General features: G+C 44.2%; 1 protein-coding gene and 1 pseudogene across 2 annotated transcripts in view; both read right to left on the reverse strand.

Moving 5' to 3' along the window:
• The window catches only part of ACOT7 (acyl-CoA thioesterase 7), a 1,725,032-nt gene that overhangs the window by 74,957 nt on the left and 1,622,252 nt on the right, over nt 1-27,823 (reverse strand). The window lies entirely within an intron of this gene.
• Nucleotides 1,517-27,579, reverse strand: LOC138473504 (histone H3.3A-like; annotated as a pseudogene).

Here is a 27,823-nt window from a genome sequence, read left to right on the forward strand (position 1 = left end):
AGATAATTGAAAACCTAAAAGTGATAACAACTAACGCTAGTGATCACAATCACAACACTCTAAAGCTAACATGTAAAGGAATAAGCAACAATGAAAGATTGATATATGAGAAAAACGTGGAGATAAAAGTGGACAGAAAAAAACAGAGAACTCGACCAGACACAATTCCAACTTTGAACACAAACCCGATTTATCCGATAGCCTAACTCCAAAATCAAGACGAGTTAAGTGGTATATATCATCTCCCATTGCTAAGGGTTTATAGCACTGAGTGCAAAACTGGAAGCAACAAATCAAATATGTCACATTGCCACGTATATGATGCAGCGATAGTGGAAAAAAGAAAAAAACGGAAGAAAAAAATCAACTGCTTAAAAAAGAATGTAATATCAGGAACATCAAAGGAAATCTTTAAATCAAAGCAAAAATCTCATAACTGGCTTCGGTTACATAAAAAAAACAATAATAAATCAAGACTCACAGGGAATGCTGAAGAAAATTAAAACAAAAAATTCAGCAGAAATGTGAGCCTGTATCAACAAAATAGTTGCCCCACAAGACGCTTTGATGGCAAATCCAATCTCTGGGCAGCAGTGGATTGACTTTTATGCACAGGTGCAAGATAACAAACCACCTCTAACGGAGAGAAGAAGGTGTGATATGACAGACAAAGAGTTCCTAAATATCGAGGCAAGAACTATTGAGAACATTATACTGAATCTCAAAAATTCTAGAGGTCCAGGACCTGATGGCCTGACCAATGAAATGTTGAGGAGGAATCCTCCAGAATTGTCAACATTTTTGCATCATTTATTCAAATATATCTTGACAGCACAGAAAGTCCCAGAGTTGTGGAATGCAGCTGTCATAGTGCCCATTTTTTTAAAAAGGCCTAAGGATGCGAAATTACCGGCCAATAGCCTTATTGGACGTTGCTGGTAAAGTTTTTGAAACCATATTGCAGAATGCATTAATCAAATGGAGCTCAACAGAGAATCATAGAGACTTCTGGCAATCATGATTTATTAGGGGAGGGGGATGCCCCATAATGTTTTTCTGATTAAATTATTAAAAACAAGAACCGTTAAGAGACAAAACCCAGAAAGTATTTGTAGCCTTTATCAACCTGTCAAAGGCCTCTGATACCGTGAGTAAATTTAGACTGTGGAAGAAACTGTCTAATTGGAAGTGCCCACAGGTCATTTTGGAAAATATCAAAGACCTCCACTCCGAAACAGTCAACAGGGTAAGGCTGGACAAATCGGGTCTATTGCCCGATCAAATATCTATCACGTCAGTCCTGAAACAAGGCTGTCATCTGGCCCCAGAATTATTTAATCTTTACATCTCAGACGTAGAAGACGCCTTTCAAGGAACATCTTAATTGTTTTTTTTACTTTTTTTTGAGGTAGTGGAAATTTATTTACCACAAATGTGAATGCAAAAGACTTCATTGGAGGGAAAAAAATGAGCATGCAGAGTACCATTATCTAATACTCAGTCACTTTACCACAGCTTCAAATAAAAATGTATTGTTCCTGAAAAACCTGAGTTTAGGGGATGTTTTATATAATGCTTGCTAATTTTCCACTGAAAACCACCTATGCTTAAAATAAATCCATATAAAAACCAAATCACAGGCAAGTATTTACAGTTCAGTACAAAAAGACTTGATCAAGTTAATGTCGAAAACAAACTCCCCAAACGTTTAGGCATGTTCTCCTTGAATTCTTCTTGCCAACTGAATGTCCTTGGCATGATGGTAACTCTTTTGGCATGGATAACGCACAGATTTGTGTCTTCAAACAAACCAACAAGGTATGCCTCACTCGCTTCCTGCAGAGCCCCAATAGCTGCGCTCTGGAACCGCAGATCTGTTTTGAAGTCCTGTGCTATCTCCCTCACTAAGCGCTGAAATGGCAGTTTGCGCATCAATAATTCAGTTGACTTTTGGTATCTTTGGATCTCTCTTAAACCAACTGTGCCGGGCCTATATCGGTGAGGTTTCTTTACACCGCCCGTAGATGGTGCACTCTTTATGGCCGCCTTTGTTGCCAACTGCTTCCTAGGTGCCTTTCCTCCAGTGGACTTACGTGCAGTCTGTTTGGTTCTTCTCGCACACGTATAACGTCCCCTCTTAACAAATCCACAGAATTCTTTTCAAGAAACATCTTAATTTTCTCCTAAATTGGCGGGTAATCTGATTGGGAGGCTACCATATTTAGACAACATCGTCTTGATGGACCAGACTCCCATCAGATAACAGAGGCAGTTGGACGCTCTTCAGCTTTACGTAGACAGTAATAAGCTAACAATTAATCCGGACAAATCAAGAATTGTGTGGCTTGGAACAACAAAGAACAGAGGAACAAAAAGCAAATATGGGTGGTACCTCAAAGGAAAAAAAATACAAGAGGTTAATTCATTCAACTACATGGGAGTGTGTATTAACAACAGTAAGTGTGAAGCTCCCAGGGTTAACTTGCTGAGGAGACAAGCAATAAATCTGGCATCGCAAGGCAGTATATTACTACATAGATACTGTAGATTTTCCATCATTCCACTTATATCCTTCTATAGGATGAAAGTGATCCCGATCTTGCTACATGGAGCAAAAACCTCTTTTTTTGTGCCAACAAAAACTTGAGCGACGTTGGAAGGCTTTTTCTGGCGGACAGTATTGCATCTCCCCAAATCACTCCCAGTTCGAAGAGAACTGGCCTTGACTTCGCTTAAAGCCATCGTGGAGTGGAAAGTAATTGCATTCTACCGCAAATGTTTGGACAAGACCTCCACAAGGGGATTCTGCACGATAAAGAAGGCACTGGAAGAAAACTCGGACCGGTCATTGACGAAATGGTAGGAAGCCTGCCAAGTTATTTTGGATGATTTAAACGAAACAAAAGACTATCTACTTGCCAATCCGGATAGGACTAAAAAGAAACTGTACACAAAAGACTGGATAGGGACAAAGGAGGACAATTTGGAAGTACAAAGATCATGCCGATTTCGTGCACGGGACCAGAAAATTCAATCGATTACTGAGTTATTTAAGACTTTTCTCAAATAGTTACTTCCGGTCGCTATACATGCAGTTTCGTTTTAATATCCTACCTACAAGATCGGTAATTAACAGACGAGAGCAGCAACGAGGTAACGACAAATGTAGTTTGTAAAAAACTAGAAACACCGGAAATGCTGAAAAACATATCTCTTAAATGTTCATAGTTAAGAACGAGAGATGCACTTGGGAGAGACTTTTGGGGACCATCACCTGAGAGAAGTCGATTACTGGTGGCAAACGTTGATTGAAGGAGAAAGAATAAGATCCAACTTAGCAGTGATGAGAATGCTGATAGGAACCTTCAAAAGTTTAGATGACTTACCTCAGGAAATGAACCCGATAGAAGAGGTGAAGCAATTGACTGTACAAAGTGATAACTCAAAGCATAATCCAGATATAGATTTGCAACAATCCTTGCTCCTACGAACGTAAAAGGAGGAGAGTCCCTATGAACCTCTTTTCTGTTTGTTGGTTTTTATTGTATTTTATAGTAAATGTAATGATTTATAAGGTACTTCGAGAAAGAGGGCTTACAGTTTTCAATTTTGTAAACCATTTAGAGCCCGTAATAAAATAAAATAAAAATTAAAAAATGTATCTATGAGTCAAGCTACCACTACAATAGAAAAAACCTCTTAGACTGGTCTGCATGCACACGGGAGTGCACCTGATAATGTTATCTTTGCTGGGGTATAATACCTGGGGAAGGTTCTTTCAATTTGCCCAAGGCCCCCCATCGTTTTTATTAACTAAGCGTAATGCTCGGTGTCAGCAGACTGTAAAATAAAACACCATTTAATGTAATATAATTGCTGCACACATAAATCCAAGACACTAAAGTTATTTTAAATTGAAAACGCCCATGAGCTGCTTCTCAACCGGGGACTTACTGGCAGACTTCCAGGCGCACACTGCACACTAACCCTTTGTCAGATCCAGTGGTGCCCAATGGCGTAGCACAAAATTTGACAGCTCCCCTGCGAGCCACGCTGTGGTGGTCCCCCAAGTTCCTTAACAGAGCACAGGGCACACCACAACCCGGGCTGGTCCGGACCACCATGCGTGCACAATGTCCAAGATGGTTATTCCGCTGCAGTGGCATGTACTACTGCAACTGAAATAAGTAAATATGTTTTTTTAAACTTAAAAACTTAAATGTTTAAAGTAACATAGAATAACAAGCATGCGATTACGACCGAGCGCAGCCAGGGAGCCCAAACTAAACAAAATGGGTTTGGTGGGGGCCACGGGGGATTCTTCTCCCGCCCCTGAAAATTTTGTTTGAATAATGGTTTAAAATGATGCATTACACTTTCTGTGAAAATGTAGGGTAAAAGGCCAACAATTTGCATAAAAGGCCAACAATCGGTTTTGTAGGGTAAATCATGAAAAAAAGTACAATGAATGCAAATCACCAAAAGTGCACAGGGCATTTCCCAATGTATTATAACGCTGGTCCCTGCAATATATACCAGTATAAAAAAAACATGTTCATGCTGGCTGTGCCCATACATTTCCATGCTGGCTCCACCTACATACGGTAGTATTCCCATACAAGACCATACTCATGTTCGCTTTAAGATGTTTTTTTATTGAACCATTACTGACACTGGGCACAAAACTGGCTCTGCCAATATATGCCAGTACTCCGATGTAAGAACATACTCTTGTTGATTTGCCCATTAAAAGTGACATGTCACAATTGGAAAACCTGTCCAAACTGGTTCCAATGTAAGCCAGTTTAAATCCACAAGAACACTTATCATGCTTGATTCATGATAGATGCTCAGTTAATAAAAGGTCATTCTACAGTAAATCATATATAAGCCGCTACACCAAAACATCAGTCTAGCGAGGTAATACTACTTAACATGCTTGCTTTTTTAAAGATGCAGAGTAATAAATGTCATGCCACAGTAAGCAATGGCTAGACTGACTGCACCAAAATGCCAGTCTACCCAGGTAATGACACCCAGGAACTTGGCTCTGCCCGAAAATACCAGTAAAACATGCAAAGTCAATAACGGATGTGGCAAAAATGCACCAGTGATCCCCAATCTCCCAGGGCCTTTCACACACATGCATTCCCTTTCACCCACCAGTCACTCACCCATACATCCCCCCTCTCACATTCACTCACACTGGATTCACCACACAGGCACACACCAAACCCCATCCAGAACATTCAAACACACACTATCACATTCATACTCATTCACCCACCAGTCACTCACTCACACCTTCTCTTACATCCACTCATTGCATTCTCTACACAGGCACACACCGAGAGGCGTAGCCAGAATGGTCTAACAAGTGGGGTATGAAGCTAAAGTAGTTGGGCCCACGGCAGTCACATTAGCAACTCTAAACCGTCACACAGCGCTGGTGAGTGGGCATTTAAAGATTTTGGGTGGGCCTTGCCCGCTCAGGCCCTCCCCTGCCTACGCCTCTGCTCACCCAGAACATTTAAAAACACGCATCACTTCTTATTCACCCATCAGTCACTCACACCTTCTTTTACATCCACTCATTGCATTCTCTACACAGGCACCCACCCACCCAGAACATTCAAAACCACACATCACATAACATAACATAAAATAACACAATTTCTCATTTACCCACCAGTCTGTCACACCTTCTATTACATCCACTCATTCCATTCTCTACACAGGCACACACCCACCTACCCAGAACATTCAAAAACACACATCATATCACTTCTCATTCACCCACCAGTCACTCACACCTTCTATTACATCCACTCATTGCATTCTCTACACAGGCGCACACCCATCCACGCAGAACATTTAAAAACATACATCACATCACTTCTCATTCACCCACCATTCACATACAAACATCTGACACACACTTCACACATGCAAAATACACACATATTTTTTTAAAAGCCTACTTACCTTTTTCTTGCACCTTCGGTCTGTGTTTCCAGGCCACCCTTGGCTCCTCCATGCTGCTCACAAACAGGAACCAGGAAACTGTGAGAGCTTCCTGTTTCCTGTATGTGAGCTGCAAGGAAGACGCGGGATAAGGGGTTGGTGCTGAACGTGACATGTGACATGTCCCAAATGTAAATCATGGAGTCCCCGACTACCGGATCCCATTCCTCCTGTTTGGTTATAGATAGGCCCCCTTGCCCCCTAGTGGGCATAGGTTTGATCCAGATAACAGTATTCCCCCTCCCCCTTGTCTGCCGACACTAGTACCTTGCCTCCCGACCAGGGTACTAGGTGCTTGGCCCTGGTTCCGTTGTTCATTGATGCAGGAATGCCACATTGGTCCCTGACCTAACATGTTGAGCCTTTGAGGGTATGTACCAGCAAGACATTTTACTAACTTATCCTCCATGTTACCATAGGTTCCCAAATTCTCCCCTTTCCTTCTCTGGCTGATAATGTCACCCGTTGTTGCCCCTCTCCACCCCCCCCTCGGGTTGGGGTGCTGAGTAACTGGGCCTGGTTTTGGTTTCTATGTATAATGTCAACTTCTTCTTGAAGCTTTACCATCTTGTCCTTTAAGTCCTTCAATTGGCCCAAAAAGTGGGCCCAAGTGCCCTTGCAGCAAAAAAGCTACAATTTCTTCCTTAAATTTTGAAATACTTTTGTTCACCAAAGTGGACAATTCAATCATATGTGAGTTGGTGATCACCAGGCGTTCCACTTCAACCTCTGTCTGGGAGCACTTTTCCCTATAACTCTGTGGTTGTCCCCCAGTTGACTTCTTCTTACCCTCCAGTCTATGCTTGGGTACTATTCTGCGTCTAAGTTTACTGCCGCTCACTTCTTTTTTTCCATTGGCCAGCTCCCCCCTCCCCTGTGGTATGAAGGGATAGATCACCTATCCCCCTGCTGGGATCCAGTAGGTAAAACCGGGAGGATAACTGCACCAACACCGTTTTGCCACCCTCCATCCCCTCTTTCCTCTCCCATTCCTTTGGTGGGGCATGGGTCTCAATAATAATAACAACTGTAGAGGGTTTGTCGGCTGACAAAATAAAGGACTTGGCACATTCTTGAATCAGGTTTGGTGGCACTTGGAAGGAGCCCAAATATTTTATCTTCGTAATGTATAGTTGTTTATATGATGAAGGCTTGTCTGATGCTTACAAACGTACCCTTCCCGCTAATCTTTTGATTTGCGTTCACTCTGTGCAGCATCAAGCTGCCTGCCTTAAAGAATGACCTAAGCCTGTGTTGCCACAGGAGCTGGATAACTTATAGTTCTCTGTGGCAGGTGCTGCCACTGGCCCTGCTCTTCCCGCCTCCCTTCCCGACCTCTTCTCCTTGTCGGCTCAGGCCAAGTCATTGTGAGCTGCTGCCGGTGCGACCTGTAATAGCTAATATTGCTATTTAGCAGCCCTGGGTTCACCCTCCTCTACATCAGAATAAGATGGCGGCCCTCGCACAGTCGCGAGAAGGGAGGCCTGCTCTCGAAAACAGATCACTCCGCACTCAAGCGTGGAAAAGTCACATGACATGTCCAATGTTCCCTCTAAGCTGTGCGCATGTGCGCTTGCCCAGCTTCCCTCTGGGTGCATCTAAGAAGAATTTTAGCAGCGTGCACACAGATAATTCCTACCTATTTATAAAGATGTAATAAGGGACAAGCCACAGTAACTACCTTATATTTGTTTTCTCTCAAAATTAAGCTAAATTCATAACTATTCTTCATAGTCTGGTCTAGCCTATTTACATTGCCCTACTATACAATCTTGACCTTGAAAACCTAAAAACAGAATACACCGACAAGAGGTTAAAAACGAATATGAAAAAGTGCCTGTATGAACAGAACATATAACTAAGATATGCCTGCACACATTAACCAAATTATCTTCCCTCCACACCGATGGCTCCTATACTTGATTCTACCACATTACTCAAAACTCCACCCAAGGCCACATTTAGATATTACCAGACAACCTTGACTCAGTCTATTTTAGCTCTGCAAAAGGTTACCAGACTTAGATAATAGTCTTGTTTTATGTTTGTTATAATATGAATGATGTTGAAGCACAAGAATTTATGTTACTCATGGTGCCGTAGCAAAAGCATTACCCACACTATGTAACCCAAGTTTCAGCTCAAATATTGGATACTGACTTTAAGTAAGCAGTCTACGAGGATGTGTAACCTCAGCCCATGCTTCCTATTCTTTGTACATATGTCACACACGCACTTGGAAAAGCCCCACTTGCAAGTTAACGTATTATAAAACTCAAATATTAATTTGCCCTGTAAGGATTTTGAGTAGGCAAATGTCATGGTCAGCGTCTCCTATTTAGCATTGCTAACATTTCCATATACGAGGAGAGCAACATTGCAATATAATTTACTTGGCCTGCAAGGGATAATTGGTATGGACTCTGCCTGGCATTATTCGTATTTAAAATTAGGTTAACACTATTCAGATAACTAGAATGTTTTTCACACAATCTGCAACCTTTCAAAATGTTTGGAGTTCCATAGGGGATAGACCTTAACAAATGGTTTCACTGATCACTTGTATAATCCTACACAACAATTGAAAGGTGGGGTATGTTGCAAACAATCTTGTATGTACTAAATAGTAATTGTGCACATGCAGACTTATGACATTTTCTTAAACCCACATAATATCATTGTGAGGCTTTACATTGGATTTGCTTGCAAAGTATTGTAGGTATGCAAATCTCCCAGTTAGTGTTTTACTGCTACAATCCCCCACTTTTTATAGTGCCCTGCCAACTAATAATTGAGGCTAGTACAGGAACCGGGGAGGGGAACGGGTGAAGGGGAACAGAAGAACACTCCTTTGGGGTGAAGAACAAATCAGCAACTTTCAAAAACCAAATCAGATGTTTTGGCAGTACAGTACAGCGAAGGAAATATTTGTTTGCTAAAGAATAGGAACTTATATTAATAGTCTAGGAAAGTGCACCTTCTCTTTCTGTCTATGCTTAACTGCTGAGGGCTTTTCAATATAATCATGGGTTTGCATGTATTCACTCTAGCATCCCCATGCATCCTATTCAGCTGGTAACAGTGGATTTCAGAGGAGGAGTCCCTACTTAAAGAAGAAGGTACTCAGAATCTTGTACCTGTGAGCATGGCTACTGTTGACAGGGCAAATATATGTAATGTTCTTTAACAGGGCACCAGAAGAAACCTCAGTAAGGCTCTTGATGATTTTTTATCTAGGCTGTGGTGGGCAAGGGTGGGCAACACTATAAACTGTATTATGTGCCCTGTAATTTCACTTCCTATGTCAGGGCTATAAGTAGGATTCGTATCTGATTTTACTCCATACTTGGAATCAAAATATTTTTCAGGGAGTAAGAAGGAAGTTGGCTTTTCCAGTAGGGATATTTCATGCTTATTAAAATATGTCCTTTCCCCTTCAAATTCCTCTTGGGATCGGGCAGTAATATTATTTGAGTTTCTGCCACTGCGCTGGTGGTCATTGATTCAAAAAGATATCAGTGGAACTTTGTGGGTAGATGCAGGGGTAGATTCTTATATGTTCATGGCTTCCTGTTTTTGTTGGGCACATTGCCGTGTTTTTAGGGAGTAAAATGGATGGTGTATATGCCTCCTAGCTGTAAGACTGGTTTTGAGTATATGTTGTCACAACTCACAGGCCAACATAATGTGGATAGTGAGCAGAGGCCCAGGAATTCTGATCATCATATTCTGTGGTGCAGTTATTCTGATGCAATTATCGTCCTTACACACATGATGAGAGATTTTCTCCTGGCCCTTGAATTACTCCATTAAAGTGGCACATGAACTCTTATTGGCATGTTTTCTGACAAATTCCTTTCCGCTACAATTATTCAATTGGCAAAAATTGCATAATGTCTAAATTTTTGACAGTCACATCAGTGATTAGCTGTACTTGTTTTTTGTCATAAACATGATTTGTTTCCCAATGGCATTAAGCACTTTCTTTATTGTCTCTGAGCAGTGCTGACAAATGAATAGCCACGACTAAACCTATTGTTTATCCTGAGCATGTAAAGCTTTTTTTGTGCATACAAGTTTTTCTCTCTGAGCAGGAGTTCTTTTGTTAAGTACTATGACATATCTTGCAGTCTTTGACTGGTTGATGAGCTCTCCTTATAATCACATATAAAATAATTTTTGTTTAGCCTATATTTTCAGAAAAAGAGTTGTAAGATGCTCCTTTTACACTAATTTGTAAAGAATTGCAGTGGTTGGGAAGGGGAAATTGCCTTCCAAACTCTTCAGAGATGGTATCTCACTAACTATGCATGCTCAAAAAGTAGCTTACATCGTTATTCAGTTGCGCACATGGAAAATAATGTGTGCACAAAGAAAAATCATGTCCGCACTTATAATAATTAGAGGGAACATTGCATGTGACTACTCCTGATTGGTCTAAAATATGTTTAGCAAGCCACTATTGGATTACATCCGTTTAGTAGTACAAGAATGTACACTTTGTGCATTGGGAATTGTATGGCACAGCATTTAAGTTGTCATTACAACCGCAAAGACAGCTTTCTTGGAACCACTTTCTTATAGTAGCAATTGTTTTGGCGATATTTGGTGGCTTACGCTACCATAAAGCACCAAAACCAAAAAGTAAACATAGATAAGACTGAGCAGGAGTGAAGTGGGGAGAGCAGAGGCAGATGGTGGCTACTTCATGGTCAAAAGAACTTTAGAAATGGCAAGCATTTAACAACAGTTAAGGCTCGCATTCTGAGAATCCAGATTTTTTTTAGAATCAGCCTGTGTTGCAGGAGGCAACTTTTGTTAGTCTCCCGATAAGAAACACTATATAAAGAGTACAATCAAACTACACATGCCAATACATAGTGGCTGTGTGATGTCCAGACCATGGGCCTCATTACAAGTACTCCGGTCCGGAATTAACACTGCCGGTAAAACCATACCGGCACCGTTTGCATGTCCGCGCAATCATGACCCGCGGCCCCGGTAATAGCACCACCCTAAACCGCCACCGCGGAAATAGGGTTCCCCTTAATTCCGCCTGCACGGAAACCCCTCCGTTACCGGCAACACGAAACACCGTGAGCATCACATCTAGCGCGGACACGGAAATACCGGGAAAAAAATGGCGGAAATACCGTGATCACGGTGGCGGAACCGCCGCCACCGCGAACATGGCGTTATACACTGCCGGCTGAACTGAATCAGGGCACAGGTGCACCAAATCAGCCCAGCTGGACCTAGCAGGCCACTGGGAGCCTACAAAAGGGCCACACCCAGCCCAACACAACACAGAACCATGCAGGCAGCAGGGCTAGTAGCACTGGGACTGGGCCTACTCAACCAACAGGCAGTACTGCACATGGTGGCAGCAATGGCGCAGAGGAGGAGGCGTAGGCGGAGGAGGCGCAGGCGGCAACCAGCCAACCCTGCAGCTATGGCAAACCCCATTGCCCAGCCAGCCCGACCCCGCCGCCAGCCACCAATACCACGCATCAGGGCCTCACCCTGGAACCTCACCCCAGGACAGATCCACACCCTATACCGGCTGGACCGTGCAACAATCCTGCACATCACCGCCATGATTGAGGACAACATCAGCAGCCTAATTGACACCCCCACTGCCACCCCCCCCTCTTGAAGGTTGTCTCAGTTCTGCATTTCCTTGGCACTGGCACCTATCAACACACGGTTGGTGAGCTGCACGGCATATCACAACCGTGTTTCTCAAAAGTCCTGGTACAGGTACTGGATGCCATGTTGCGCCATGTGTCGGAACACATAGCCCTACCCCGCACCCTCCCCGGGGTCATTGCCACCAAGTTGGCCTTCCATGCCATAGCAGGCATGCCAAATTGCATAGGCGCAGTTGACTGCACCCACGTCGAGCTGACAGTACCACATGCAATTGAGGCGGTGTTCCGCAATGGGAAACAGTATCACTCTTTGAATGTCCAGATGGTTTGTGATGCCATGCAACTGATTACACACTGCTGCGCACGTTTCCCAGGCTCATCACATGACTCAATGGTACTGCGGAATTCCACGTTGCCACGGTACATGGAACGCTATGCCGGACAAAGCACGTGGCTATTGGGTGAGTACAGCTGACGATGCTACAACCCTGTCGGAGTGGTGTGTGTGTGTCCAGGCAATGAGCATTGTGAGTGTGCCGCTGTGACCGCACATGCATCACCCCCCTTCCATCTACCAAATACACAGCGGATGCCAAACATCATGAAGGAAGACATGACAGGGCACCACAATGTGCCCGTGCACACACTGCCACAGCCAATCCCGTCACTGTCCCATGAACCCTGTGCCACTGCAGACACCCACCCTCAATTGAAACACTGCCCCAAAAAGCACGAGAGGCGTGTAAATGATACGACGAGTATTTACTACTTCCGTACAGTGAAGTCACTCTGCCATGTGTGGACAGCACTGCACCATGACATGCACACAATCAAATGTCACCCGCAGGGCACAGCAAACATGCAAGTTAATGTGTAGGCCCATATGCAGTCAGCGACATTCCTCGTGATGGCCAAAACATACCTTCAGACGCTGCATGGTTCATATGCATGAATGAATGATGATACAAGAATGCACAGCAGCAGATGAGAACATGATGCCACGAACACTGACATGTTCCCCCATCTACATCCCATGTAGGTGATGCGGGATATGCACTCACGCCATGGTTGATGACACCTGTACGGAGACCAAGGAACAGGCATGAAGAGGCATACAATAGGGCACATATCCGCACACGTGGAATGATTGAGAGGACATTTGGACTGCTGAAGGCCCGTTTCCGCTGTCTGAGCAGATCTGGCGGATCACTGCTGTACAGCCCAGTGAAGACGGGCAAAATCACGCTGGTATGTGCCATGCTGCACAATATATGCCTGCGCAGGAACATCCCAATGCCACCAGACGCAGATGAGGAAGATGGGGATGGGGATGGGGATGGAGATGGGGATGGGGATGGAGATGGGGATGGAGATGGAGATGGGGATGGGATGGCACCGCCTCCCCCTGGGGGTGCACATGATGGCCAGAGAGCACGGGATGCCCTGATTCGCATTTACTTTTGAGTCACAGCACATTCACAGTAATGCACAAACATGGTGACGACAATGAATTAATAGTTGCACTGCAAAATAAATGATCAATGTCCACACATGTATGTCTTGATTTGGAATGGTGATGTATTGATGTAATAACAACAGGGAAGAAGGTGCATTGGTTAGGGAAGCTGTACACCCGGGGCCACCCACCACCCAAACGTGCCCACCCCCACCCAGAGCCCATTGTCCAAACCCCCAAAACTACCTACCCCACCACCCAAACGTGACCACCCCTCTCACACCCTTGTAGTCCACATGTGTCCTGCACTGCCCCACACACATGCCATCACTTCCGTGTGCGCTTCTGTGCAACCTTGCCCAAGGGACCCGTTAGCCTACTCGAGCGCCTCCTTGGACTGGCAGTAGTGGAGCTGGATGGGGTGGTAGTGTTTGATTGGCCAGAATCAGGGATTGAGGGCATCCGTGCCAGATTTGCCTGTTGGCCAACCAACATGGCCTCCACAAGCCTGGAGGTGTGGTCATTGCCCTCCCGCACATGGCGTGCAAGGGTCACTATGGTGCTCGCAAAGCGTCCAATGGACCTCGACAGGCGACGCACTGAGGCGCTGTAGCTCTCCCTCTGCAGCCTGGATTCCTCTAGCTGCCCCTCCACCAGCTGGGTGAGGGTAGCCTGCTGGTCCTCCATCCGCTGCATGCGGGCATTCAGTTCGGCCATGGATGGGGTGGGCGACCTCATGGGACTCCCCAGTGAAGTGGGGCTGAACCCCAGCTCATGGAAGGAGCCCAGGTCTTCCAATGTGGGCATCTCCCCCTGTGGCCCCGTTTCCGAGTGCTCTTGCGGGGCACTGTTATCACTGCAGGCCGCCCCCTCTGCAGTGCTGCTGCCTTCGGTGTTTTGTTGGGTGGCCATGATAGGTTCCTGTGGCACCTGTCTGGACTCAGCCAGTGTGGAGATGGTGGGGATGTTGGTGGTGGTGGTGGTGTGATGCACATCTGTAGTGGCTGGTAATGTGGCCAGAGGTGCAGAACTGCCGGCAGCATCCTCCTGTGTGGTGGCGGTGGCTAGTGTACTTGCCGATGCTGATTGGCTGGCCTGTTGTGCAGTATCACTGTCACTTGAAACGGCTGTGGGGACACAAAGGGCATGCAATTAGTGTTGTTGTGGTGGCAGATGGGTGCATCACATGCGTCATTAAGATTGTACATTGAATAGTGTTAGTCACATGCATCTGATTGCTGGTGTCTGCATTCAGTGATATTGGTTGCCATACGGATCATAATGGGTCCTTTGGCCCACACATGCACTGCCTGGGGGGGGTTGTTAATGGGTCCTTTGGCCCACACATGCACTGCCTGGGGGGGGGGTTGTTAATGGGTCCTTTGGCCCACACATGCACTGCCTGGGGGGGGGGGTTGTTAATGGGTCCTTTGGCCCACACATGCACTGCCTGGGGGGGGGGTTGTTAATGGGTCCTTTGGCCCACACATGCACTGCCTGGGGGGGGGGTTGTTAATGGGTCCTTTGGCCCAGTACTCCCAACTGCATATTTACATGTGGCATTCATGTTTGGGCACTTACCGGCATCTGCAGGTGGGCTCACTCCTGCCTCAGCCTGCCCAATCCCATGGATTCCCTCTAGGTGGAGGACGCTGCTGCAACGCTCCTCCCATGCTTGCAGCCTCAGTGGGGAAGGGGGTCCTCCGCCTGTCCCACTGCTGCGTTGGCGGTGCGTGGAAATGAGGTTGCGTACCCTCAGCCTCAGGTCGTCCCAACGCTTGTGGCAGTCCTTCACGCTCCTCACTGCCACGCCCACAGCGGTGCACTTGCGTGCAGCTTCGGCCCACACCTCCTTCCTCCGCTGCTGTGTGGCACGCCGTTGGTCGGCGCTGAACAGCATCTCAGCATTGTCCACAATGTGCTCCACCAAGACGGTTAGCTCCGCCTCGCTGAAGCGCTGTTTGCGCTGCCTCTGAGCAGGAATCCTGGCAGACATGCTGGTGGTCCCTTTTGGCTTCTCAGAGTCAGGATTGTGCTTGTGCTGGCTCTGGATGGCAATGGATTGTGCTTTTATATGATGGCCGCCTCTCTGTTTCCTGTTTTGGCGATCATGGTATTTCCGGTTCCGTGTCCGTGGCGGCGGAGGCGGAAACGGGTTTTGCGCCACTTGTGGCTTCGTTATTTCCATTTCCGTGGGGTATTCCGTGACGGCGGTAACAACGTTTCCGAGTCCGTGTGGTGCGCGCGACCGACAGTGTGTAATCGTGCGGTTTTTCCGCACCCTTGCGGACACGGAAACGTTTTTACCGCCATCACGGATTTTGCACGGTCCCGGACTGGCAGGTTGTAATGAGGCCCCATGAGGCAGTGGGAGAATAGAGCGATGGCTAAAACAACATGAACAACAACATTCATATCCTGGAACACAAATACATTTAGCCCAGGGTGGGATTTGTACTATGTCAATTTTCAGTTGGCAGGGTGTTTTTTGAGTTAGCTAAAACCATACAACCTTAAAAAGAAATGTATTTTTATCATTAAAAAGCAAACTTGTCTATTCTATTGTATGCTATGACTATATCAAAAGTATTTTGATTTTGTGGAAAATGTATGACAGGGAAACAACTACCTCAGAGATTGGTACTTGGCTTTGCAAATTAAGTTCTCTATATTATCAAAATTAAACCGACAATACTATTTACACTCTAAATAAAGACATGTCTCTCATTGTAATGTTGTATGTACACTTATGAATAATGATTAAGATGCTGTGTCTGTGGGCTCACGCAGGACGCACATAAGACTGACTCTGGATGGATAGTTTGCAATCTTTTAATGATACACAAGTCAACAATAAAATAGGATGAATGATGAAATCAAAATCAAAGTCTCTCACACTGGCTGTGATAACGTCTCACATCCCAGTGGCATTGCAGGTGTCAGTGAGGTTACAGAGCCCTTTCTTTTGACCTATTTTGTCACATGCAGAAAAGTCTCTCAGTCAAATGAACAGTCTCTTGGACTAGTTGCTGGTAGATCCTCGGTACCTCTGTCAGGGTTAAGCGGGTCCAGTGGTCACCACTGTTGACGGTTTGGACTTTGCTCTCCTAGATTCTCATGTAACTCCTCCTGCAACACTCAGGGTCCCTTCAACTTTACCCTAACTATACCACCTCTGCCTCCTTGCCTGGTTCTAGTTTCTTCAACCACCTCCTCAGCCTGCCTTGATCCACCCAGAGTCCAAGTACCATCCTATCCTTTCTGGCTAGGGGGCTGCCTTCCCCCTTCTCCTCAGTTGTTGGTTCTTCCAAGGTCTCCACCTCTTTCTCTTTTGCTAGCAATTCCTCTGCTTTTATTTCCTTCTCCTCCTCTGTTGTGACCACTTCCTCCACTCTGAATACCACTGCCTGATTCTTACCCCCAACCCCCTACTCTGTTACCATCACATCCTAACGTTGTTACCACCACTTCCTCCACACTGAGTACAACCTCTTCTGTTGCTGCTGCCACTACCTCCTGTGAGACTACCACATCCACTGCTGTTACAACCACTTATTCATCTCTGTGCACCAATGTATCCTCTCTCTCTTCTAGCAGCTGCTTATCACTCCTCGTATCAAATGCCAACACTCCCTCACCAACTTACACAACCTTGTCCAACAGCCCACACTGAGCAACTGGGCTGAATGCTTTTATACTGTGCTCTCTTCTTACCTGGGTGTGACTCTTATCGACGATATGATATGATATGATATTTATAACGTGCCTATACACAAGTGTTTCAAGGAGCAGTGTGCAGCTGTGGCTTGTAATTGAGAGAGGGCAGTGATTTGTTGCTGTCCTTGAATGGACATGGGGCTGCTTTGGGTTTGGGTTCTGGACCAAGCCTAGAACTGGCCTGTCAGTCATCGTGGTAGTTAGTTTGCCTACTCTGAGCCTCCCTGGTGCTGCCTGTGCTGAACTGGGGTCTCTGGATCTTCCAGCAGAAGAACTAGATGCCGTAAACGTGCTGGATAAGCTCTGTAAACACTTTGTTTTTATTTTCAAATTGTGCAAGTGGTAAAACGTAAAATAACTGTATCATCAGCGTGAAAATCATTTCCTGGGGAACAATGCTCCTGTAAATTGGCATCCTGCAATGCATTCTCAGTATTTCGGAAACCGCAGTCTTGTAGCATGGCATACACAGGGCATTGGAGTTTACTGCGTGTCCTTCAAATGCTTTGAACTATCTTCTTTAATGTATCATGTGATGCTGAAACTATTTTAACATGTGCTACGGAAGGAAAAATATCCTTTTCTATACAGGAGCTTTGGTTTGCCCAGACAGAGACTCGGGTTCTCGCATTTGGAATGGGCACAGATCATTAATTCCCTGCACAGTTGTTCTGCAAACATCCTTGCTATGGACTAGTGACCAACGTTGGTGGCATCTCCTCCATTCTACCCCTGGGCCCATCATCATCTTGCTAGGAAAACACCTGATACATTGAGCAACCAACCTTGCAGTCCCCAGTGCCAGACATGGGACCTTTTCATAGGAGTTTTAGACATACAGTCTACCGCACTGCCTCCGGGCCACCCCTTGCACTGGGGTTTGTATCTGTAACTCCCTCATAGTCAGTCGTTTTTCAAAGAAACGCGCTGGGGCTAGATCTCTGTCTTTGGCTGGGGCCTCCCTCTGGAACAGCCTCCCTGCCACTCTAAAAATTGAGGAAAACCATCTCAGGTTCCGGAAGCACCTCAAGACCTTCCTCTTTGCTTCTGCCTTCACCCCCCCCCCCTCCCCTGCTGATCTGCTCTCTCTTGGCACCTTGCATCGGGACACCCTCTGTCCTCTGGTCCCAGGTTCCTGCTCACCCTGCCACCCTACTGCACTGCCTCCGGGCCACATCTTGCACTGGGGTTTGTATCTGTACCCATACAGGCCCCCCCTTTTTTTCCCTCCTGCACTTATCAGACCCACCTGATCTGCTGCCTCAAACCTAGCACTTGCCACTTGGCTGCACTACCACTTTGTGCTGATTTTATTATTTATTTATTTTATTGTTATTTATCCTGTTTCACCTTTGCTCTGCACTTTCCACTTTCTCCCTCTCTTCCATACACTTTTCCCCTCCCCCTTGCACGTTCTCAATGTCACTGGGCCTAGTAAGATTGTTGTTTTGTTTCCCCTGTTCCCCTCCCTTGCGCTCTGAAACACCTGTGTATGAGCGCAATATAAATAAAATATCATATCATATTGAATGTAAGAATTATATTGTTAATGTAATATGTGTTTTTCTGCCTCATTTGCCTCCAATATCTCGCTTTCATCACAAACCGACATCTAATCATGGCCAAAGACTATTACTATCATAGAAGTTGGGAACTGGTTAACATGGAGCCCTGATCTCTACAACCTAACAAATGCAAATAGACTGCGTGTTGATTGCTTCTCACTTTCTCAGAGTGATCATCCTTGCCTGTTTTTCCACCATGATCCGCAGTAGTAGAAGAATCCCCCTTTTGTCTCCATAAACATTTTGACAGGTGGACACGCCCCCTGTTTCTGGTCTTAGTCCTGCCCCCTTTTGATAAGTTTTGATGTAAACGTAATATAAATTCGATATAAAAAGATATCAAAGATGATATCAATTTTGTATCAAAATTATGTAAAATGTATATTTGATATAAAGTGGGTATACATTTTATATCATTTGATATAAGTGTATATAAATGTCATATCAAAATGCTTTAAAGATGAGAGCATCCGACAACGGTTTTGTGTGGACGAGCGTTGACGGCGAAGTGAGCTCTGAAAACAGATACAATGAATCTAGGGTTTTAGAGAGTGGTGCAGTGATAACATCGCAGAGGGGTTCCGCCCTGGTGTGATAGGAAGCGGAAAATGATATCAAACAATTGTGATATCTTTATATTAAAATGAATATTAAAAATAATATTTTTGGATATAGAAATGTATATACATATTATTATTTTGTATATACAATGTGTATATACATTTTTATATAAGGTTTTCCCCCATAAAAGATATAAAAAGTGTTTGATACCAATTTTTCCAAAGTTCACACGTGCGCAAATGGCATAGCCGAGATTTATTTGCACAAAACTCTGGAATGGTGGATTTTCTTAAGGGTGGCAGGTGCCAGGGTGTTATACCGGGCTTCAGATGTTTGGGGATATGTAAAAGCCGGCTGCTTTTAAGTTTTCATAACTGTACCAGTTCATGTTTTAGATTGTTTTAGATTGTGCTGGATTTGTTTTGTACTTCCAAGAAGGCACTACAATGTATTAAATGTGTCCAATCTCTGTCTGTAAGGGAAGCGCAGAGTGTTGGTAAGCATCTTTACATCTTTTAAAGTAGCACTTTGTTAATTGTATGCTAGCATTATAAAATAAGGGTGGCAAGTACTAGGGTGTTATACCGGGCTTCTGGTGTGTGGTGATGTGTTATGTATTAATGGAGAACTGTTTCTGTGTAAAAGATGGCCTGTTCTTGTTCCATATTCTTTCTATTTAATGCTGGGATGTATTTCAACAACTCGATGTTGCATAAGGCAAATTCTGAAAAATCGACCTGTGCCAACCAACAAGCATCACACGTTGTATTTGTGGAAATGTGAGCGGCTGATGCAACCCACCATGGATGTTATGGGGGGTCTGAGGATGGGGGCACATGTTTTTACTGGGTTAACCAAGGGGCTGATGGATGGTGGCACCAATGCAGCAGAGTTGTTCTTCAGATTTGGCAATGGGCATAGGTGGCTTTTCTGATTCCAGAATGCGCCTCAGTAATCAGTGTCTTGGGAATGTCTCAGGTTATGGATGGAGGCCCAAGGAACCGCCACGGATTTCGCTGCTTTGTTGTCACAAGGGGTTATACATTTGGGGGTTATACATTTGGGACAGCGCAGCTACCTAGGCTCAATCATGGAACGCTATAGGAAGTGGTATTGAGCCCCCAGCCGGTGCTACAGGGTGTGATGAAGGCCACAACAGTTTTTAAGTGTGAAGCATTGCCTTGCAGGTTTCAACCCCCTCACTATTTCGCAGCACCCCCACCGTCGCTACCTTTAAATCATCTAGGTAACAGGAAATGCAGCCCTCCTAGCTTAGTGTCTGAGAGTTGGTAATTTGAATATGCATGTTTATTTTTTCTTTGCATTAAAACATTTTCTCTCTGCATTGACCTGTTTGTGCATAATTCTTTTTTTCTTTCTGTATTAAATATGCTTTTTTATATAAATACATATTTTTCAAAATCATAAAATGGTGTTGCTCTTTATTACGTGTTCCTATTTATTATGCATAATAAGACATATCAATTGTTGATTTTTAAAAAGTTATTTTATTCAGAGGTGCAACGCTAGGATGTGGTGGGGACAAGCAATCATACACGGGCTAAAGAAACAGGTTCTATGTTTTTAATTACACATTGTAAGTTAAGACAGAGAGTAGAACTTTGCTGTTGTTCCAGATGCTGGTTTTTTAAAAATGTTCACAGATGATGCTAAAAGCTCTAAACATCCTTCCATACCTGTCAACGTCCCTCTGTCTTAATATATTTCCAAGGACTTCATGCCCGGTCATGTTCGCCCGATAATCACTGAACATAAAGACGCAACTAGGTGTTATAAACAACACATTTTTATTAACATTTAAAGCAACCATTTTTATTCAGATTTTATTCACAATAGTTTGGGTTATCAGATGTTGTACGGTGATCCTGTTGACTACAAAATGTGCGGTATCAGCAGCCACCACATTCTGCACTTTAATTTTTAAAAGCCAACCTTTCTGTAATTTGAAGGCCTCATTCATTTTGCAAGGCTGCAAACTAAGTTGAGAACTCTAAACGTTTACAAGTATGTTCACGTAAATCTGGGTGCATTTTGTGCAGACTGTTGCTGAGAGATAATTGTGCATGTGTACACAGCCTCCTATTAATGTAAATGTTTCTAATGGCATTGTGACACAGTGACACGTTTGGGGAAGGTGGCTTGGGGTTAAATTAAATAATGCATACTAATTATATATTTACAGCGTATATGTTTAATGTCTGAGCTATGGGTGCTGGGCATGTCCACAATGAGTGCCAGGACTTTTTATTCTAAAACTCACCAGCCATAGAACGCAAACACAGTAACATACATCATAGCCTTTTAATCTCAAATCCAAAACCTTGGGCTGGTCAAATGTATACAGGTGTTTATGGTCATGGTAATAACAGTTTATACAACTAGGGCGAGTGTTGGGCAAAAAACAAAATTAACACTAACCTAGAGTGTTAAAGTATACAACTCTTTTAGCACTGACTATAGGGCGACAGGCAGAATGATGCCTTGTGCCACGAGTCTTTTTCTTTTGTGAAGCAATATTTTTGGCACTGACACTTGAGAGATAGGGAAAATTAGATGTTTGTAATGTGCAACATGTAATTATTTGTTAGTAGGAAAAATGTGATTTAATGCAGTTTCTGGTGCAGAGGGGTGTTGTAGGCTTTATGGAGGTGAGGCAAGGATGCATTTGTATTTTAAGTGTAAAGCCTGTGATTTATTTATTAAACATTCCGATGTTTTGTACAGCACCCATTGCCGAAAAGAGTTACAGTGTGTGTGTGCTTGTGGGCGTGACTTTGCTGTTGAAAGGGATGGCATAACCGTGAGCAACTATATTAGAGTTTATTTATGGATTGTTTTCAATATTGTGATAAAACAATTATTCTGTATTCTTGCTGGGCACTGTCTCTGAAAACAATTGTGCTGCGGTACAGATGGATCTTAAGACAAAAAAAAACACCTCATGGGTTTTTCAGCATTTTTGGTCACTAGGTTTGTTTGGCAATCTGAATTGGGGTCATTTTCAAACCACGCACTTCAATTAATTTCTACTAATTGTGCCATTGTTTCTTTAAAACCGTTATCACATTGGCTTAGGAATAACCTTTTTGTGAACACAACACACAATATTTCAGTAGTGTTTTTGTATTCCATGTTTACAAATAGAGGCTGTACGTCCTGAAGAAAACAATCCCACTACACCATGGGAGATTGTTGTAACTAGGAAGAAAGGGGAGTTGTGATACCCTCCTTTAGAGCGCAGAACATTTTAATTTTGAAGAGCACTCCAATATATATTGTCTCATCTAGTAGACTCATGATTTCTGGATCATCAGGAAGAAATTAGCATGATTATGAAAATGCTTTCTGACTGCCATTCATTCCAAATTATTGCTTGGGCAGTTATTATATATTATCTGCTTTAGATTGTGAATCAATTTGAAGTCTCCTTTATCCTTATTGATCAGGAGGAGATGGTTATTTATGCACTTTATAGCATTCCTCTTCTCATTTCCCCCCCAATGCACCTTTTTGCACACTTCACTTTACATATTCATTGTGCATTTTTGAAACGTGTGTGATGTTTACAAGCTTTGTACTCTCTTGTGCCAAAGGCAGTTGAAGGCAGCTACATAAAAAGCCAAAAATGAAATAAAGCATATTTGGACATATTTTACGTTCACCTATTTTGCCTTATCATTCATTAGGTTGACAGTATGCGGGGGATGGTGAATATTATATACTGCCCCAAACATTGTCTACAATTTAGTGAAGCTATCCTGGTGAAAGCAGCATGGGCTCCCAAGAGCCACCATGCTGCACCGATTAGCCCATCACATGTCATGGTTAGGCACAGCAGAGAAGTTAATGATTGGCAATATGTCTGTATTAAAAATGAGAAACAGAAAAATAGAATCCATCAAACGTAGGTTTAAAACTTTGAGTGGACAGCTCACCCGGGGCCCAGAATTCCAGGATTTACATAGCTGTCCTCTGGGACTTGGTGGTGTGCGAAACCTGAGGGTGTTCTCCCAAGTAGTTCCTGGGAACCCCTTATTCAGGTGGCCAGAAAAGGACTGGCATTATCTTATTCCAACCCTGTAGGCAAACGAGTAGGGAACGATAACCTGGGTAGGGGACCCCGGGGTTATGCTCAATACAATGCCCAAAGGGAGACACAGTATGTTACAGAGGAAGGAGAAGAGGAGGGTGAAATCTCTGAGACCTTTATGGGCTGTGCCGCATCTGCACCCGTTCCTCCCATGAAATCTCTCCTACCCAAACCTAATAACCCCTCCGTACAGAACCAATCTCCTCGGATCTCAAACCCCATAACATTCAGACACAGTTTTTTCCACAAACCCTGTTTTCCAGTTCCCTACCCGAATAGTCTCAATCATTCTTCTTCCCATCCCTCTGATGATTATGTTCCATTCTCCCAACCTGCTCAGGTAAAATATTACAGTTCTCACAATCCCCCTTGCTTATTTAATGATCCCAGCTATTCCCGTTTACCCCGAAAACCCTACAAGTCCCGTCCCCCTGATTGTCACTTACCCACAAGGATAAAAGGTGTAACAAGAAGGAGCAGGGAGAGCAAGGCAGAGAGCACGATGGCACAGCTAACCAGGCATGGCAGATCAAGTTAAGGAGAACGACGGTGGGAATTCAGAGAGTGGCGAGGGGAGAAGCAACATTGCCCTTTTAGTCCCTGGCCCACAGAACCTTCGTTGAAAAGGACATAAGACTGTGAACAATAGCACAAGTGTGTTGTGGCAGATGTCAACGGTACACAGGGCAAGACTATGCCAATAGGCAGGAGTGAGGAAAGGTCCCACGACCATAGTACCGGCCTTGACTCCAGTGAAGCCGAAAGCCATGCCGTTCATCACAGCCGTTGAGTCGAGGGGAGAACCGATAAGAACCGGACTGTGTTGAATGAGAATCGCAAAGTAGCAAGTTTGAACTAAGTTCAATGAACTGTGAAAAACGTTAAGGGGAGACCAGCTGCAGAGGGAAACTGGCTTTACGTGGGTACCAACTCGAGAGACTTTGATCGATCAGCATCTGAGCGAAACTACAAGTACCAGAAGGCCGTAGGAGAGCCGCCAAAAGAGGTCAAAGTGCTCATACAGGACATCTAGTAAAATCCCTGAACAACCGAAAACATTGAAAATGAGGGAAGTGAATCCTGCCATATGAGAAAGCAAAAGAAGCGAATCCTACAAATACAAATGAATGTGAAGTTGGCAAGAGTGAGCCTGACCAAGGGATGCTGACGAGAGGGGCAAAGTCTAAGGTCCCGAGAAACGGTGTGTTGACAGCTGTGAACCCGGCCACGGGATGTCCACTAAGAACTGCTTGAAAAGACATTGAGAAACTAAGGGAAAAGAAATCTCGCTAAAGAGATTTGGGAAGGGTCCCAGCCTGACCAAGGGAGATCCAGGGGTGAAGGCATCACCCAAGCACTGACAGTCAAGAGGGGTCCAAGCCCGACCGAGGGAGAGCCAGGGGTGAAGCTATCATCCAAATTTCATTAAGAAAAGAATGGATAAATAAATTAAGGAAAACGATACGTGAAGGGTCAGCGCACAGAAGAGGGGGACACAAGGGTGAAACCACTACCCTACATGAACTGTGGTTAACAATTGAGAAGGGTCAGCGCCCATTAGAGGGGGACCCAGGGGTGAACCATTATTACTGCATCCTGACATATTATTTGAGAACACTTCTTTCTTTTTTTGAGAACTATACCTCTTTTGTATTAGTTGTAAGGTTTGGCAATAGGTTTCTTAGTATAGGCCCTTTTTTAAATTTGACCCGACGCCACTAGGACTGTATTATTTTTCATTTGATGGTTGACGCTTGTTCCCACCGTAGATTTAGAATTAGATTAGGCGTTTTTCCAACCTGCATTCAGCATTCATTGTTCAATAAACACCCTTGAAATGTGCTCACTTGTGTCTGTCTTACTTGTTGACACCATGTGTTCCTCACAGTGGGGAAGAGGTGAACACAGAACATACTGCTGTTACCTCAAATGTAGCAGTAATAGATATGCTCTAAGGTGAAACAAAACGACGCTGGGCACCCAAAGGTTTGAGTAACACAAATTATCAAGATTAGCTCTTGCTTAACTCAGAGCTCCTAGTAATTCTGGTAGTTCCCAAACAGAGTATCCTGCTCCTGCTCTCTTTGATGCATTTTGACCTGTTTTAGAGACGCAATTTTCTTAGCTCATATAAAATGCCAAGCCTATGGTGATAGATTGAGATCTGATTTTTACTGCTCTACAAAACACTTGTGGCGGATTGCCCATGTCCAAATTGCACCAAAATCTATTGTACCTACAACCTATCAAACGCTTGCTCTTTTTAAAATATTTTTCGATCACTAGACCCACGCTCACTTTGGATTAGGCAAAGTCTGGAATCAATACAATCAATGTTTCTTCGCAGCAATTTGCTCGAGGTATATTTGGTAGACATTTTTTAGCACATTTTACTGAAAAGAATGCAGGGGGAGAACCACCCGGCACCCCGCCCCCCACTTTTTAAAGTACCTAAACACAACCCCATCTACATTTGCAGTAAAACGTGGTAATAAAACGTACGACCAAATGGTCCTCGAACAAACTTGTCTGTGAGGAAATTAGGTAGTTCGACATTGCCATGGAGTGGCTTAAACCTTCTAACTGCGAAATCCAAGAAGTTTCACCAGCCTTTATCAACAAGGTTTGCCTGGTCAAGCGACAGGTGACAAAGCACATTGTGTGATGGAATAAGGGGCAGGATTCCGACCTGCAAAGTAATAGGACACTTATAGAAATGGAGGCTCCCTGCCAATCAGAAAGAAGGAAGAGGAGAAGGAAAGGAGATGGTCACTTGGTTTGAGAGAAGATGATGTCCAGGGAGTGTGGGAGCAGGAATAAATGCTCTACCAGCTGAAGGCCAGGCAAACCATTTGAATAGTAGCACATTGGCTCTAAAATCGCTGGGAACTGAAACATAAGCCTAGCACCCTAAAAGCAATGGTCACCTCAGCAGTGCTGTGAACCGTGCCAGTGCTATGAACGCAGGAGGCTGTGCATCCTGCAAGCACTCTGCACCCTGAAACGGCTGTGAACCCTTTAACCCACTCTGAACCATAAACTCTGAGTCCCTGAGAGCATAGTGAACCCATACAGGCAGTTTATCTCCTTTTGGTGGCTGGAACATGAAGGGTTTGGAATGGCTTTCTCAAATTGATAAAAGTCACTAGGGTGTTATGAGGTACGTGATTTAAGGATCTGCTTTATGATTCTATTATATGGGGCTATTATATTTATTGTATGTTGTTACTGTCTGTTTACGTGTCATGTGTATGAAATGATTGGTAAGTGAGGCAGTATTTGGGTCTACTCAACTTGCCACATTGAATGTTTCTTTTCATAATTTATATTCATAAAATAATGTCTGTACTGAAGTTATCAATTATAAGGCCGGGGAGGATAGCTCAGGGGTGGCGCGTGCGCCTTGGAAACAAGACGACGCTGAGCAAGCAGGTTCGATCCCCTGGTCGCGCTTAGAAACCTCAGGGTATAAAGCGCGTTATAAATAACTAATTACAATGGCAATTTAAGGACCTTTGTACAACGGCTCCTTGCTAGTCCTACCATTACTTCACTTGAAGGACAAGAAGGTTCTTGATGTAAGAGGTGAAACAATAATATAACCTTGAAGTGAGACGTTATATTTTTGAGTTGTACTGAACATCCAGGTCCTGTGGGATTTAGCACATTCAGTATTTTCGAAATATTTCATGAGATACATACCCATGACTCACTGTTCAGTAACAGGCGGCTTTAAAATAACATCTGCTTTTAACCATACTGCCATGTTCCCAATGCACACCTTAGTGCATTGAAACAATTCTAAAATGGGATGTGAACTTATACCTGTTGGCTAAACCATGCTGTCATGGTTTCAGCAGAAAATAACAAAACCGCACAGCCAGTTACTGTTTCTAAAGAGTAATACCTCAGCCCCCACCATGCACTACATACGACCCTTAAGGTTGTGCTCAGAGGCTCCCACCATGCACTTCATATGATGCTTAATGTTGGGCTCAGTGACCCTGACCATGCACTTCTTATGATGCTTAAGGTTGGGCTCAGTGGCCCTGCCCATGCACTTCTTATGATGCTTAAGGTTGTGCTCAGTGGCCTGCACCATGCACTTCTTAGGATGCTTAAGGCTGGGCTCAGTGCCCCCCACTGTGCACTTCTTATGATGTTTATTGTTGCACTTGGTGTCCCCCACCATACATTTCCTATGATGCTTAATGTTGTACTCAGTGGCCCCCACTATACACTTCTTATGATGCGTGCTCAGTGGCCCCACCATCCACTGCTTATGATGTGTAAGGTTATGCTCAGTGTCCCCCACCATGCACTTGTCATGATGCTTAAGGTTGTGCTCAGTGGCCCCTGCCGTGCACTTCTTATGATACTTAATGTTGTGCTCAGTGACCTCACCTTGTACTTCATATGATGCGTATTGTTGTACTCAGTGGCCACCACCATGCACTTTTTATGATGCTTAATGTTGTGCTCAGTGGCCACCATCATGCATTTCTTATGGTGCTTAATCTGTGCTCAGTGAACCCTACCATGTAAGTATGATGCTTAAGGTTGTGCTCAGTGACTTCCACCATGCACTTCTTATGATGCTTAAGGTTGTGCTCTGTGACCCTCATCATGCACTTCGTATCCTTAGTGATCTCCACCATGCACTTCTTATGATGCATAAGGTTGTGCTCAATTGCCCCCACCATGCACTTCTTATGATGCTTAATGTTGTGCTCATTGA

The sequence above is a fragment of the Ambystoma mexicanum genome, chromosome 8 (assembly GCF_040938575.1).
Source record: "Ambystoma mexicanum isolate Mex_15411 chromosome 8, UKY_AmexF1_1, whole genome shotgun sequence".
NCBI classification, from domain to species: Eukaryota; Metazoa; Chordata; class Amphibia; order Caudata; family Ambystomatidae; genus Ambystoma; species Ambystoma mexicanum.